Source organism: Mesoplodon densirostris, chromosome 15 (assembly GCF_025265405.1).
Source record: "Mesoplodon densirostris isolate mMesDen1 chromosome 15, mMesDen1 primary haplotype, whole genome shotgun sequence".
NCBI classification, from domain to species: domain Eukaryota; kingdom Metazoa; phylum Chordata; class Mammalia; order Artiodactyla; family Ziphiidae; genus Mesoplodon; species Mesoplodon densirostris.
The window spans coordinates 27,831,246-27,843,623 of record NC_082675.1 but is presented as its reverse complement, the minus strand read 5'-3'; positions in this window follow the sequence as shown (position 1 = coordinate 27,843,623).

Genomic DNA, 12,378 nt, shown 5'->3' with positions numbered 1-12,378 from the left:
CTCGGTCGCGCCCCACCACACCCCGAGCTCGAGCCTCGCCCTCTCCCCCGGAGGCTCCGCCCCGTGCGTTCCTGAAAGGTGTGGGTCGCCCGGCAGGCCCCGCCCACCGAGCGGCGCCACGTGCGCCTGAACCCCGCCTTCTCAGCTAGTGGCCGCCCCACCCCGAGGAGACCCCGCCTACTTGGCTGACCACCCTAGCTCCGCCTGCTCCGCTGGAGGCCCCAACCCTCCCCGCCCCCCCCGCACACCTGTACACCTGGGCGCCTCCCTGGGCGATGAGCTGCAGGAACTCACAGCTGAGGCCGGGTCTGCGGAGAATCCGGGAAGGCCGAGCGCGATGCTGCTTCTCTCGGGTAAAGGGGCTTTGGGAAGCCCTCCGTCCTCTCCCCTGGCCTAAGGCTCGAGCGTGGAAAGGAGTCTCCTTAGGGGCTTGCCAACTCCGTTCTCTCCCGTCTTTCTGGTCCCACTGCCCACGCAACGGGCAGGCGTGGACCACCAGGCTCCCCTGGGAAGCCCTGCAGCTCCCATTATTCCAATACGCCCTGCTTCTCCCCTACAGGTTCAGCCTTCTGTACCACCTTTGGGGCTGACAGCAAAGCCCCTGCTTTGCCACCTTCCACCGGCCTCCCTTCACTCCTAAGGGCCTTCAGGGCCTTCCCACCCTCTGTCCCTCTGCCTTGGATTCCCTTCCTTCCAACATCATGCTAGGCCTGCTGTCCCAGCCCCAGATTTCACCTCCTGGGAGGAACCTGTCTTGACCACCCTCCCCATCACTCCCCCTCCCCACACCTGCATCTCCTCAGGATGTTCCTGCACACCCACGGGTGCTGGGTCTGACTGTGTGTGGCAGCCTCACTCCATACCTTGCCCACCTGTTTCACCTGGTTCTCTGGGTGCTCCATGCATCTTGGTGCATTGGACACCCTGGCCTGTTTGGCACTTGGGACTGAATAATTGTGCATTGCAGGATGTTTATCAGCATCCCAGGCTTCTACCTGCCAGATGTCAGTAGCACCCCTCCCCCAGACCTTGCTCATGTCTCCTGGGGGATACCATCACCACGCCCTATATTGAGGGAGGCTTCTTGACATTGTCACGGGCCTCTTGCCCCCCTTCCCCCTATTGGAGTTGAAAAAGGGAGAGACACAGGGGGCAGGTGAGTCAAGGCCCAGGGACAGGAACTTGGGGGTCCCTCCAGCAGCTCAGAAACTTAGCTCCCCAAGAGTAGGCCAGCCCTGACAGCTGGCCATGGCCACCAGACTCTCCCATTTTCCTGTCATGGATAAACTTCCCTCCTCCCAAAAACCCTTCAGGGACTCCCCGCTGCCATCTGGACAAGGCTGCTGGTTCAGCCTGGCTCATCAGGCCCTCAGTGGCCAGGCCCCGCCTACACCCACCTTACTTCTCACCTCTTACCTCCTCTGAGCTCCAGGTCATTCGCACACTGGTCGCTCCCCTTGCACCCCAGCTCCCTCCCTTCTCCTCCTCAGGGTCGGCTTGGTGGGCACGTTCCCAGCTGGGCACCAGCTTGACCACAGCTCCCTCTTCTTGCACTTGACTCCCAGCCACCTGCTGTGTCCCTCCCCAACTGCCTCTTGATGTGTCTTTATTGAATGAAGAAAGGAAGGAGCACATTTGATGTTGGAAGTTTGATGCCAAGCTCTAGGCTGGTGACTGGGTTGGAGAAGTCCTCCAGGCCCCGCCCTGAATCCTGAGTCGCCCTGGACCACACCCAGCCCTTGCCTAGCACCCTGGCTCCTGCTTTACAGGCAGACACCCTGTTGGTGCCATGTCTCTCCTCTGCTGGGCACACAAAGCTGGCCTGGGCTGCATTCCCCCAAGAGCGTCTGCACCTGATGACCAGGATCAGACCCAGGTTCCCAGCCCTCAGCATCATGTGTCAGGACAAAGTGCAGCTGAGCAGTTCTGTGGGCACCTGGTGACGCACACACCAATCGGTGTTGGTACTTAGTCCCAGCTGACACACAGCGCTGGAGCTGACCCTAACCCCAACCCTTCCCACCAGCAGCCAGTACTGCACTTGGCCCATCTTCAGGATAATCTTGTTGATCTCATCTGCCCCTGCCAGTGATCTCCCTCTAATGCACTCATATTAGGGGCCAGGGTGGGGGGTACCACAGCAGCCCCAGCAGTGCCACGGCTCACTGCACTGATAGTGAAGAATGCTGGTAATCATCCACGTCACACACACTTTTGGCAAAATGATTGTGCATGTGAAATGCCAGGTCAGCTCGTGGGCTGACCTTCCCACGCACCTGTCCTCCGACATCTCCATCCCTGCTCTGACTCAGGGAATAGAGGGAGGAGTCTAAGCCAAAACACAGCTGACAAGGTCAAGGCAAGGTCCAGGCAAATCTCACAGACCAGGCAGCACAGTCGTGGTCAGTGCTGGGCCCAGCCTGGTATCGCACCCCAGCCAGGGACAGTCCCCAGGGGCATGTTCAGCCCTGCCTCCTGTGTAGGAGGTCACACTGGTTTCCTTGCCTCACATCAGCACTGGCTTCCTGTCCTCCAGCTCAGGAGACTGAGACAGATCTGAGAAGGCCAGACCTCTGGGGTCTTCGCCATGTGGCAGTCACCTGCTGGTCACACCTGGATGAGGGCCAGTCAGCAAGGGCTCCAAGGAGGAAGCAGCTGGGCGACAGACCCTAGTGGACGGGTCTGTCCCACTCAGTGGACTGACCCATCTCAGGACAGTCACTGACCTGCTTTTGCCACAGTCGTGTGGCCCGGCTCTTCCCAGAGAGGACACCCTCTGAGTTCCCCCTGCGCCTCGTCTCCTACGGATACCCGGTAAAATGTTTGTTTTCACCTCATTGGTGAGCATGACATTGGAACTCTGTCAAAGTTATTATTTTGCCATGGGCCTCTTACCCGTATTTCCTGAAATATTTGTCTGCCTGAATCGTGGCTCCCCGTCAGAACTCATTCTAATTTATTACAGTTTGCTGCTTGCTCTATACCCATTTTCACTGATACATTTGCTCTGTCTGCACACAGAGGAATTCATTCACATTTGTTTAATTTGGGGATTGTCTTCCTGTTATCAGCCTTCACCAAACACAGGCCAGTATTTGACCCCCCGGAGCGTAAATTCCCTCATGGGCACATCATCCCCTTATCCACTCCCTGCCAGTGTTCATAGATTCTGCCCGAGCTCTGTTTAACTCTGTGATTTTAGTCATTGTTTTTCAGAGCTAGTAAAATATGATTGCATTCCCTGACATTAAGATTGTCTGCTCGATCTCAGATCACGCTGCTGTGTTTACGTGGGTGCTGTCACTCTTCACCACACAGGCCGCTCTGTCTGGTGACTTTCAGTACATGTGAGGAAAGGCATTCAGATTTCCCCCCAATTCTTTCTCCGTAAAAATCGAAGTGTCCTCTGTGTGCTGACAAGCGTGGCTGTCACAACCTTCCTCTTCGGGAGCTATGATTGCTGACCCGGTTTATGCAGGAGAAACTGAGGCCCAGAGGAGAGGAACAACCTGCCCAGGGCCCACTACAGGGTTGGAAGCCCGGGTCACTGTCCCCAGAGCCTTCTTCCACCTTTTCTGGTTGTCAGGCGTGCACTAGGTCTGCGGAGCACATGACCCCCGGTGACGCATGTGGCCGGCACCGGGCTGGGGACCTGCAGGCCAAGGAGGCAGGAATGTGGGGACACCGGCCTGGGCTCGGGCCTTGAAAAGGGGCCAAGCCCAAGGGACCCGCAGCCCCTGGTGACAGAAGGGAGGGCATGACAGCAGAGTCGAGGCTAAATAAGCCCGTGCATCTGAGGTCAGTGGAGTGGAATCCTGCCAACAAAGAGGGCAGTTGGCTGGGGGCTCCAGATGCCTTTAACAGGACAGAGCAGGCACGTGTCATGTGAAGGCCGGAATGACAAAACAACAGGAACAGCAGCCCGCGGTGACCCAGTTCAGGTTGTGTCCTGGGCACACCCACACCCGGAGTGCAGGGACTGCAGAGCGAGGCCGCAGACTGTGGCTCTGGGCCAGAGAGAGTTTGGGACCTCGTCCATGGGGAGATGAGAACAGCAGTAATCCCCCCCGGGGGTTACTGCCAACAATCAGTGGGCACCGAAGGCATTTAGCACAAGCCCTGGCACCCACTAAACTCTTGACAAACCAGAGCTCTGCTCTCGCCAGCTGCGCAGGGCACCTGAGAGGTGCGGGGAAGCCTCAGGAGACCAGGTCTCCCACAGGCTGGAAGGGGGCCCCAGGAGACCGCAGGACTTGACAATGAGCAGGTTGCAGGCAAGGATCCCATGTGGAGGCGGATACCCTGCTGGCATCTGTCCTGGGGACACGGACATGGCAGTCCCCTCACACAGAGCTTCCTGCATGATGGTCGTTCCCTCGGGGGGCAGCGGCAGGTCACCAGGGCCCTGGATGTTGTGGATGGCCAACGGGTCCTGGGCCGAGTCTCAGAAGCAAGGCCATCCTGGGAAGCTGTGACTTTGGTCCTCCTGCCCGCAGCCCTCCCTGGGTGACCCCCACACACCCTGTGAGTCTGGGTGGGATGTGAGAGACATGCCACCCATGGTCCTCTGCGGTCAACTAGAAGCCAGGACTCTTGGTGACACTGGGCCAGCCATACCCTCTCTGCTCCAGCCTGGTGATGGTGGCACCCCAGCCCAGGTGGAAACCTCCCTGGGGAGGAGGAGCCAGCTGCCCCATGTGGCTCCTTTGGGGCATCCACCTGGCTTCTCCCTAAGGCCATGGGGCAGGATGCAGGGTGATGCCTGTGGTCTCTGCACATGCCATGGGCCCAGCAGGGCCTCCCAAGAGAGTGCGGTGGGACAGACAGTCACTTGTTCCTTTACACACCTGTCTACTTTGAGCTTTTTATCCCAACAAGCAGGTGTGACTTCTGTAATTAAAACAAATATTTTTAAAGTGTGTAAATAATAGCCATAGAAAGAAAAGGCAAAGCAGGGGCTCTAGCTAAAGTCCTGGATGTTCGTGAGGAGCTGGCTCAAGGCAGGGTTACACGACCGGCCTTTCATGCCTTTGGACACAGGTGGAAATGGCCCTGGCCCTGCCAGGTGCCTCACACACGTGGGACTTGCACAGCTCCCTGTCCCTGGTGGTCTCTCTCCCAAGGTGGGAGGCCCTGGTACTCAGGGATGAACTTGTCCAGAGTCCCCAGGGCTTGGCCTGGCTGCGTGTGCCAACCCGGCCACCAGCAACAGCCTCAGCGCTGGCCGTGCTTCCTGGGCACCCACACAATGACTGGTTGGCTTCCTGGAGGAGGTGACAGCTGAGTTGGAACAAGGACGACCCTGGATTGGTAAGGGATAGCTGGGGGCTTCAGGGGGTCACAGTGAGACTTGGCGCGAGATGCGGAGGCTTGCAGTCCTCCTCTACTAGCTGGAGGCACCCTGAGCATCCTCCAGCCCGCAGGGGTCCTGGGGTCAGCTTGTAGCCTTTGCTTTTGACTTCTGACCCTTCACCACGGGTGCCCCCATGCCCCTTTGTCTGCCTTCAGGAGTGCTGGGATGAGCCCCTGCCGCCAGCTCCCATCAGTCCCAGCTCCCGAATTAGTGTCAAACCACAGCCTCTCCTGGGGGTCTCGGCATGGGGGGAGGTCGGGGGCTCCCTGCCCTGCCCCTCCCCCAACAGTAGCGACATCAGAACTTGCACTGGGGTCCCCAAGATGGGTTCCCTTCGGTAGGGGTCAGGGACAGATGGGGGCTTCACAAAGCATGACTGAGGGCCCCAGTTCCTCCTGCTGCCCCAGCACCTCTTGGGGACTTCAGGCCTCCTGTAGAGCCATCTCCTTGGGCTGAGTGGAGGCATTTCGGCCCAAGGTCTCGCTGGGGGTTGCTTGGCAGCAGGGGCAGGGCCGGCCTGGCACACTGGGTCCTGGGTGAGGTCTTGGGCTGGGATTTCTCACAGAGCCCCTGATAAAGAAGGTTTGGGACATCCTTAAATGTCACCTCAGGGGTTGAAGGGCTGGGAGCACCTTGGGGCATCCACATGATGATAAATGAGTGTCTTCTGTGTGTTGGCCACAGTGACACATGTCCCTAGTACACGGGGGTGAGGAGGGCCTGCACAGGTGAGGCTGCGTGCCCACAAAGGCCGCAGAAGGGGGTGGGAGTGGGGCAAGAACAGGTGAGTCGAGGAGGCCAGGACTCAGTGACTCTTGTCTTTTACAGTAATGTTTTTGTATCAATTGCTCTTTTATAAAGAGTTGCCATCATTCTTTTTCAAAAGTTATAACGTCGTAAAATAACCTTACAGCTTACTTTGTAACGTGTAATAATCAGGGCCAGTCAAAGATGGAGACGAGGCCCCCAGGCTGACCCCTCACCAGTGTCCTTCACCCAGTCTAGGCTCACCGGGACTTTTTGGAGATTGGTTCAGCTGGCGTGGCTGGAGCTGGCCTAGGGCGTCTCTGGATCGCTGTTCAAGGCCCTCGGCTTCTCTCCAGATCCGCCCCAGTGCATGGTCAGCAGTTCTGCTCCAGCTGGGCCAAGAGCCCGACCACCCCCAGGGGATGTCCAGGGCCCAGGTGGACGGGCTCCTGGAGTGCTGTTCACCTGGCCGCCCCTTCCCCGGGTTCCCATGGGAAGTGGAAAGGCACAGGGGCCTGTGGAGCAGGGGTGGATCTGGCACCCCCAGCCCCACCCCCAGCCCTGTCTCCACTCCGCCCCCACCCCCATCCCTGAAGCTGGAAATAGTCCCTCAGCCCAACATTGATTTTCCTTTCCTTCCCGGCCACACTTTGAAGTTGGTACGAGCTGTACCTCCAGGTGCTCAGCGATGCTGACCTTGGCCTCCCTGCCCCTCAGCAGAGCACGCTGACCTTGGCCTCCCCGCCCTTCAGCAGAGCATGCTGTTTTGTGCATCCTGCCGTCCTCCTGGAGAGGCAAGGCACGGACGACCCGGCTCCCTGGCCGTCCACGTTAGACCCCGTACTGCAGAGAGCAGCGCAGACAGGCCTCCCCCTCCTCCGATTAATGTTTAAACACACGTGTGGGGGAATGTGGTGTGGGGCAGGGGGCCAAGGGGGAGAAGAGCTCTGTCCTCTGTCCACTCAGATGCTGCCGCCTGCTGAGGCTGAAGGGGAAGCAGGAGGCCGTGGGCATTGGGGGTTGCATGCCTTCTCTGGGGGGTGAGCCTGGGGAACGAGGGTGCCCACCCCAGGCGAGCCTCAGCAAGTTCCCTGAGGGCCAGGGGTGGGTCTGGAAAGACTAGGTTGGGCACCCTGGGGCAGAGCAGACCGCGGGGCACAGTGGGAAGGCCCCACCTCCAGGCCATAAGGACAGCAGCCAGGCGGGCCTGGTGAGGACAGGGCCCAGAAGTGCAGGGTGGCTGGTGAGAAATGCAGCACACAGGGCTTCCCTGGTGGCACAGTGGTTAAAACTCTGCCTGCCGATGCAGGGAACACAGGTTCGAGCCCCAGTCCGGGAAGATCCCACATGCCGCGGAGCAACTAAGCCCATGTGCCACAGCTACTGAGCCTGTGCTCTAGAGCCTGCGAGCCACAACTACTGAGCCCGTGTGCCACAACTACTGAAGCCCGCGTGCCTAGAGCCTGCGCTCCGCAACAAGAGAAGCCACCGCAATGAGAAGCCCATGCACTGCAACAAAAAGTAGCCCCTGCTCGCCGTAACCAGAGAAGAGCCTGCGTGCAGCAATGAAGACCCAACGCAGCCAAAAATAAATAAATAAATAAATCAAAAAAAATAGAAAGAAATGCAACCCCCCCACACACAAACACATACACACACACAAACGATACTAAAACAGAGCCCTGTGGGTTCCCCGAGTCCCAGTGCAGCCCCGCTTCTGCCTTAGCTGCCCTGCCAGGTTCCTGGAGCCTCTCTCTGGACCACCGGACCTTACCCTTAGCCTCTCAGAGACCTTCAAGCGCTTTGAACACTGCCTGATGTTTTGAAAAAGCTGGTTTCCTTTCTGATTATAGAGCTAGCCTGTGCTTTCTGTAGACAGTCAACAGACAGAACAGCACTGTCTGAGACCCCAAAGCCAGGGCTGGAAGCCAGGGCTGAAATTCAGGCGTGTCTCTCTCCAATCTCTTCTTTGCAGGTGTGACACGTGTGCACACGTGCACCTGTACCCGAGGCACACTGGCCCCATCCCATGCATGTGTTCATGTGTGCACACCCACTCTCCTTTCTGGAACTTCCTGTCCCGCAGGGCTCGGGGCTCCCGTGCTCCTGGTGCTCTCCGAGTGTCCGTGTCCTCACAGGGACCTGCCACGTGGCAGGGCTGCCTCAGGACGAGTTCTCTAGGCACCCAACGGCCCTGCACCAGCTCACGGCAGCTCAGTGGGTGTAGAGGTCCCACAGAAGCCAAGAGATGCCTTCATCTCTGTCCCCCCAGCAGCCTGCGAGGGATGTGGTCTATTTGCAAACTGCGAGGGTGGGTGGACTCAGGAGCAGCAGCACTGGGGGCACGAGACCTGTCACCCCCACCGCCCGAAGAGCAGGACAGGTTCTGAGTGATGTCCCGGCAGAGCGGAGCCTCGGGGGCGCTGAAGGAAGTGGGGGGGGGTGTAGGGGGAGGCCCCGGGGCACTGAGGGCTCTTAGCAAACAGAATCTGCCCTGAGCCCTTCACAGCCCCCGGTGATCACAGGCGAAGACCTGGCCTCAGCTCAGCCCTGCGCTGGGCACAGGGTCAGCGCCAAAGTCACTGTCCATCCAGAACAGCCCACTGGCCTGTTTTAGCCACGTATCAAACTCCATTAGGATTGATGGAATTCATTACCTGTGTACAGAGCTCTGGGGCACTCAGAGGAAGGTCTGCCATAAAAGCGTCTGGGTGGTGAGCGCCCTCTGGGAGGGGCTGGGGGAGTCAGCCCATGTTCAGGGTAACGTTGGGGGCAGAAGGGGTGGATCCCCTGCCCTTAGCCTCTCCTTAGATCTCCCACCAAGGGCCCAGATGGGGAGCCACAGTGCCAGGTGCTTGGGGTGGGGTTTCCTGTCCTCCTGGTGGCAGGGCACCTGCCAAGCTGGCCCCTGCTGTCCTGAGACCTTGGGTGGCAGCCCAGCCTTTCTGAGCCCTTTCCTCTCGAGCCACTGTGGGGCAGTGGTGGTGGCCCCCAGGCTGTCCCACGGAGTCCCCCCAGGACCTCCTGCCCCAGATGACGCTGGGCACAGGGGTCGGCACAGGCTCCCAGCCCCCTCAGACCTCAGCAAGTCAACCCCGTGCCTGCCCCTGGCACCGCTGGGCCTGGTCTCTTGGGGTCCATGCCCTTGGGGGTGCTGGGGAGCTGAGGGGCTAGGCCCGCAGTGACAGAGCTGACCAGCAGAGGGAAGCAGAGGGCCATGGAGCCCCCTCTATAGAGCCCCCCACCCCCACCCCAAGGGGCCTTATCCCACCTCTAGGACACCCAGACCCTGACCCGCATCTGCAGAGGGAGATCAGGCCTCACCCCTCCCCCGCCCCAGGCCACCTCCCCTTCAGGCCTCTATCCTGCCACCTGCCCCAAGCACAGAGCTCTCCCCCACCGCTCTCACCAGCCCCCACATATGGGTCACCCCCAGACACTGTCCTGGCCCATCCCAGAGCCCAGCACAGGGTTTGCCTCCTGTACCCCTGGGCCCCCAAGGACCGGGTGAGGCTCCAGAACATTCCAGGCGGCAGCCTTGGGGCCATAAATCACATTTGTGTTGCCTCTGCACCACGCATCCTGAAAAACCCACCTCGCAGCAGCTCAGAGACCCCACGTGCACCCAGCTGCTGAGGCCACAGATAGGGAGCACCTCCAGGGAGCAAGACTGGGCCTCCAGGGCCTGGCCAAGCATCCTCAGGGGCCAACTTCTCCCAGTGGGGGTCCCGACAGAGGTGGCCGTACCCTGCAGTAATGTGAGGCTCCCTGGACCCAGCATCTTGAAGGCTGCAGAGCCTTGTTATCTCAGTGGGTGGTCAGTCTCTTTGTGTCCTCCAGTGACGGGGAGCTCACTCCTTCAAGGCTGCTGGTTCCAGAACCTCCACAGCTCATTCCCATAAGCTCAGGTTTGGTGGTATCAACCCCCTCAGCCCCATGGGTGGTGTTCTGAATTTGCCATCAAGCCCTCCTCCTCCCGCTGCTGGATCCGGCCTCTGGCCTGGGACCCTCCCTTCACTGTCCACCTTCTTTCTCAGGTGAATGCATTGGTGTCTTGGCTGTAACTACAGTCCACAACGGTCCTCCCACCAGCCCAGCCACTCCCAGGACCCACCCCTGGGCCCAGGCTCCCACTGTAGGCTCCACAAAACTGACCCTCCTCAAACAAGCCCTGACCCCATCCCCCCAGCCACCACATGACACCACTGGCCCTAGGACATCGCCCCCCCATTCTTCTTCACTCACCCCAACTTCTGTCTCCCTCTCCCTCCTTCCCCAGCCCACTTGCTTGGCCCGCATCCTGGACAGAAGCTCCTAACTGCCCTCCTGCCGCCAGCCATGCCTGAGAAACCTCCCACGGCTGTTCCATGCACTCAGAATCAGTCCGGGCTACCCTCCACCCCCACCCCTCCCCAGCCACACTGGCAAGAATCCCACCCCACCCCCAGCAGCTGTGACCTGGCTGGGCCTGGCCCATTCCCACTGTGAAGACTGGGGCCTGGCTGGCTCAGGTTGTCAGCACAGACTTGCACCTGCCACAGAGGCTGATCTGGACCAGGCAGAACTGAGGCCAGCCAGGTCTCTGTGGCCTGCCCTGGGCATGGAAATGGAGCAATGAGGGTGGAGCTGAGGGTGGCTGCTGGACAGCTGAGGTGAGAAGTGCACTGTGGGCTTCCAGGAAGGTAAAGCAGGCACACAGGGCAGCATGGCCGAGGGAACCTCTAGGAGCAGAGTGAGCCTTGATCAAGTGGCACCTGAAGCTTACATCGCTGCAAATCTTCTCAGTTACACAAGCCCATGAGTTCCCTTCACAATCCAGCCCAGTTTGCAGTGGGTTTTCTGTTCTTTGAAGCCAAAGGCTCACTGTGGGTGTATTACCACTGTCTACCCCATCTCGCCCCCACTGCAGCCCAGAGTTTCTCCCCACAGTCTTCCCAGTATGTGTGGCCGGCTCGCCTGGGGATGATTGGGTCCCCACAGCCCCTCTTCAGGCCCTCCACCTCCAGAGGAAGCCGGCAAGGAGCGGGCTGGGTGACACCTACCGCAGAGCAGTCGCGCTGGCCCACAGTGAGCCCCAGAGACAGAGACACCCAGTGGCCCCCAAGGGCCCAGGGCCAGCTAACCAAGATGCCCATCTGGAGGGGCAGACAGGTGGAGGGCATGCTCCCTGGAGCTCACTGCGCCAAGGAGGAGAGTGCCCCCAACCAGGACACTCTGGTCTGGACTCTGGGGGGCTCTCCCCAGCCCACCCCATCACCCCTAGGCCTGCAGCCTCTCCAAACCCCACACCATGTCCACACACAGGGTCTCCTGCCCCAGCCCTGCCCACTGCCCCACACGGTACCACACCCTCGTCCTCTGGGGCCTGCAGCCCCCCAGTGCCCACAGCCCCACGGTGCCCTTTGTCCAGCCTCCCGAGCCCACACTGAAAGTTGCAGCCTCCTACCTGACACAGAGGCACCAGGAAGATGGGCTATGTCTGACGTGCCCTATGTGCAGAGCTGGGTGTGCGGCCGTGGCCTTGGCCAGGCGAGAAGCTGGTGAGACCTACGAGCTCCCTCTGGGAAAGGGCCTAGACTCCAAAGCTCACCTCCCTCTTCAGAGTGTCGGGACAGACACCTGCCCAGGGCACCAGCTCGGGTGCTGAGTGAGTGACAGCCTGAACCAGCGAATGAGCCTTGAGCTGCCCCTCGTGGGGGCTCAGCCTGAAGCCCTGGGCCTGGTGACCGCAGGCCCCGTGTCAGCCAGGGGGCGGCCCAATTCTGGGTACCGTTTTCAAGGGGCAGCCCCAGGGGCTGAGGGCTGGCCGGGTGAGTGTCTTAGGCCCACTCCACCGAGGAGAGACTTGAACCTGACTCACCTTCCTCCTCCCAAAGCACATTGTCTTCGAGGATGGGGCATTTTGTAACGAAAAGATCTGATGATCAGTGGGAGCAACTTCCCCCTTACAAAAAATTGAATAGATTGTCACAGCATTGTTAATCGTCTATACTCCAATATAAAATAAAAAGCTTAAAAAAAAATTGAGGGACTTCCTTTGTGGCACAGGGGTTAAGAATCTGCCGGCCAGTGCAGGGGACACGGGTTCAAGCCCTGGTCCGGGAAGATCCCACATGCCGCGGAGCAACTAAGCCCGTGCACCACAACTACTAAGCCTGCATTCTAGAGCCCACGAGCCACAACTACTGAGCCCACGTGCTGCAACTGCTGAAGCCCACGTGCCTAGAGCCCATGCTCCGCAACAAGAGAAGCCACCGCAGTGAGAAGCCCATGCACCG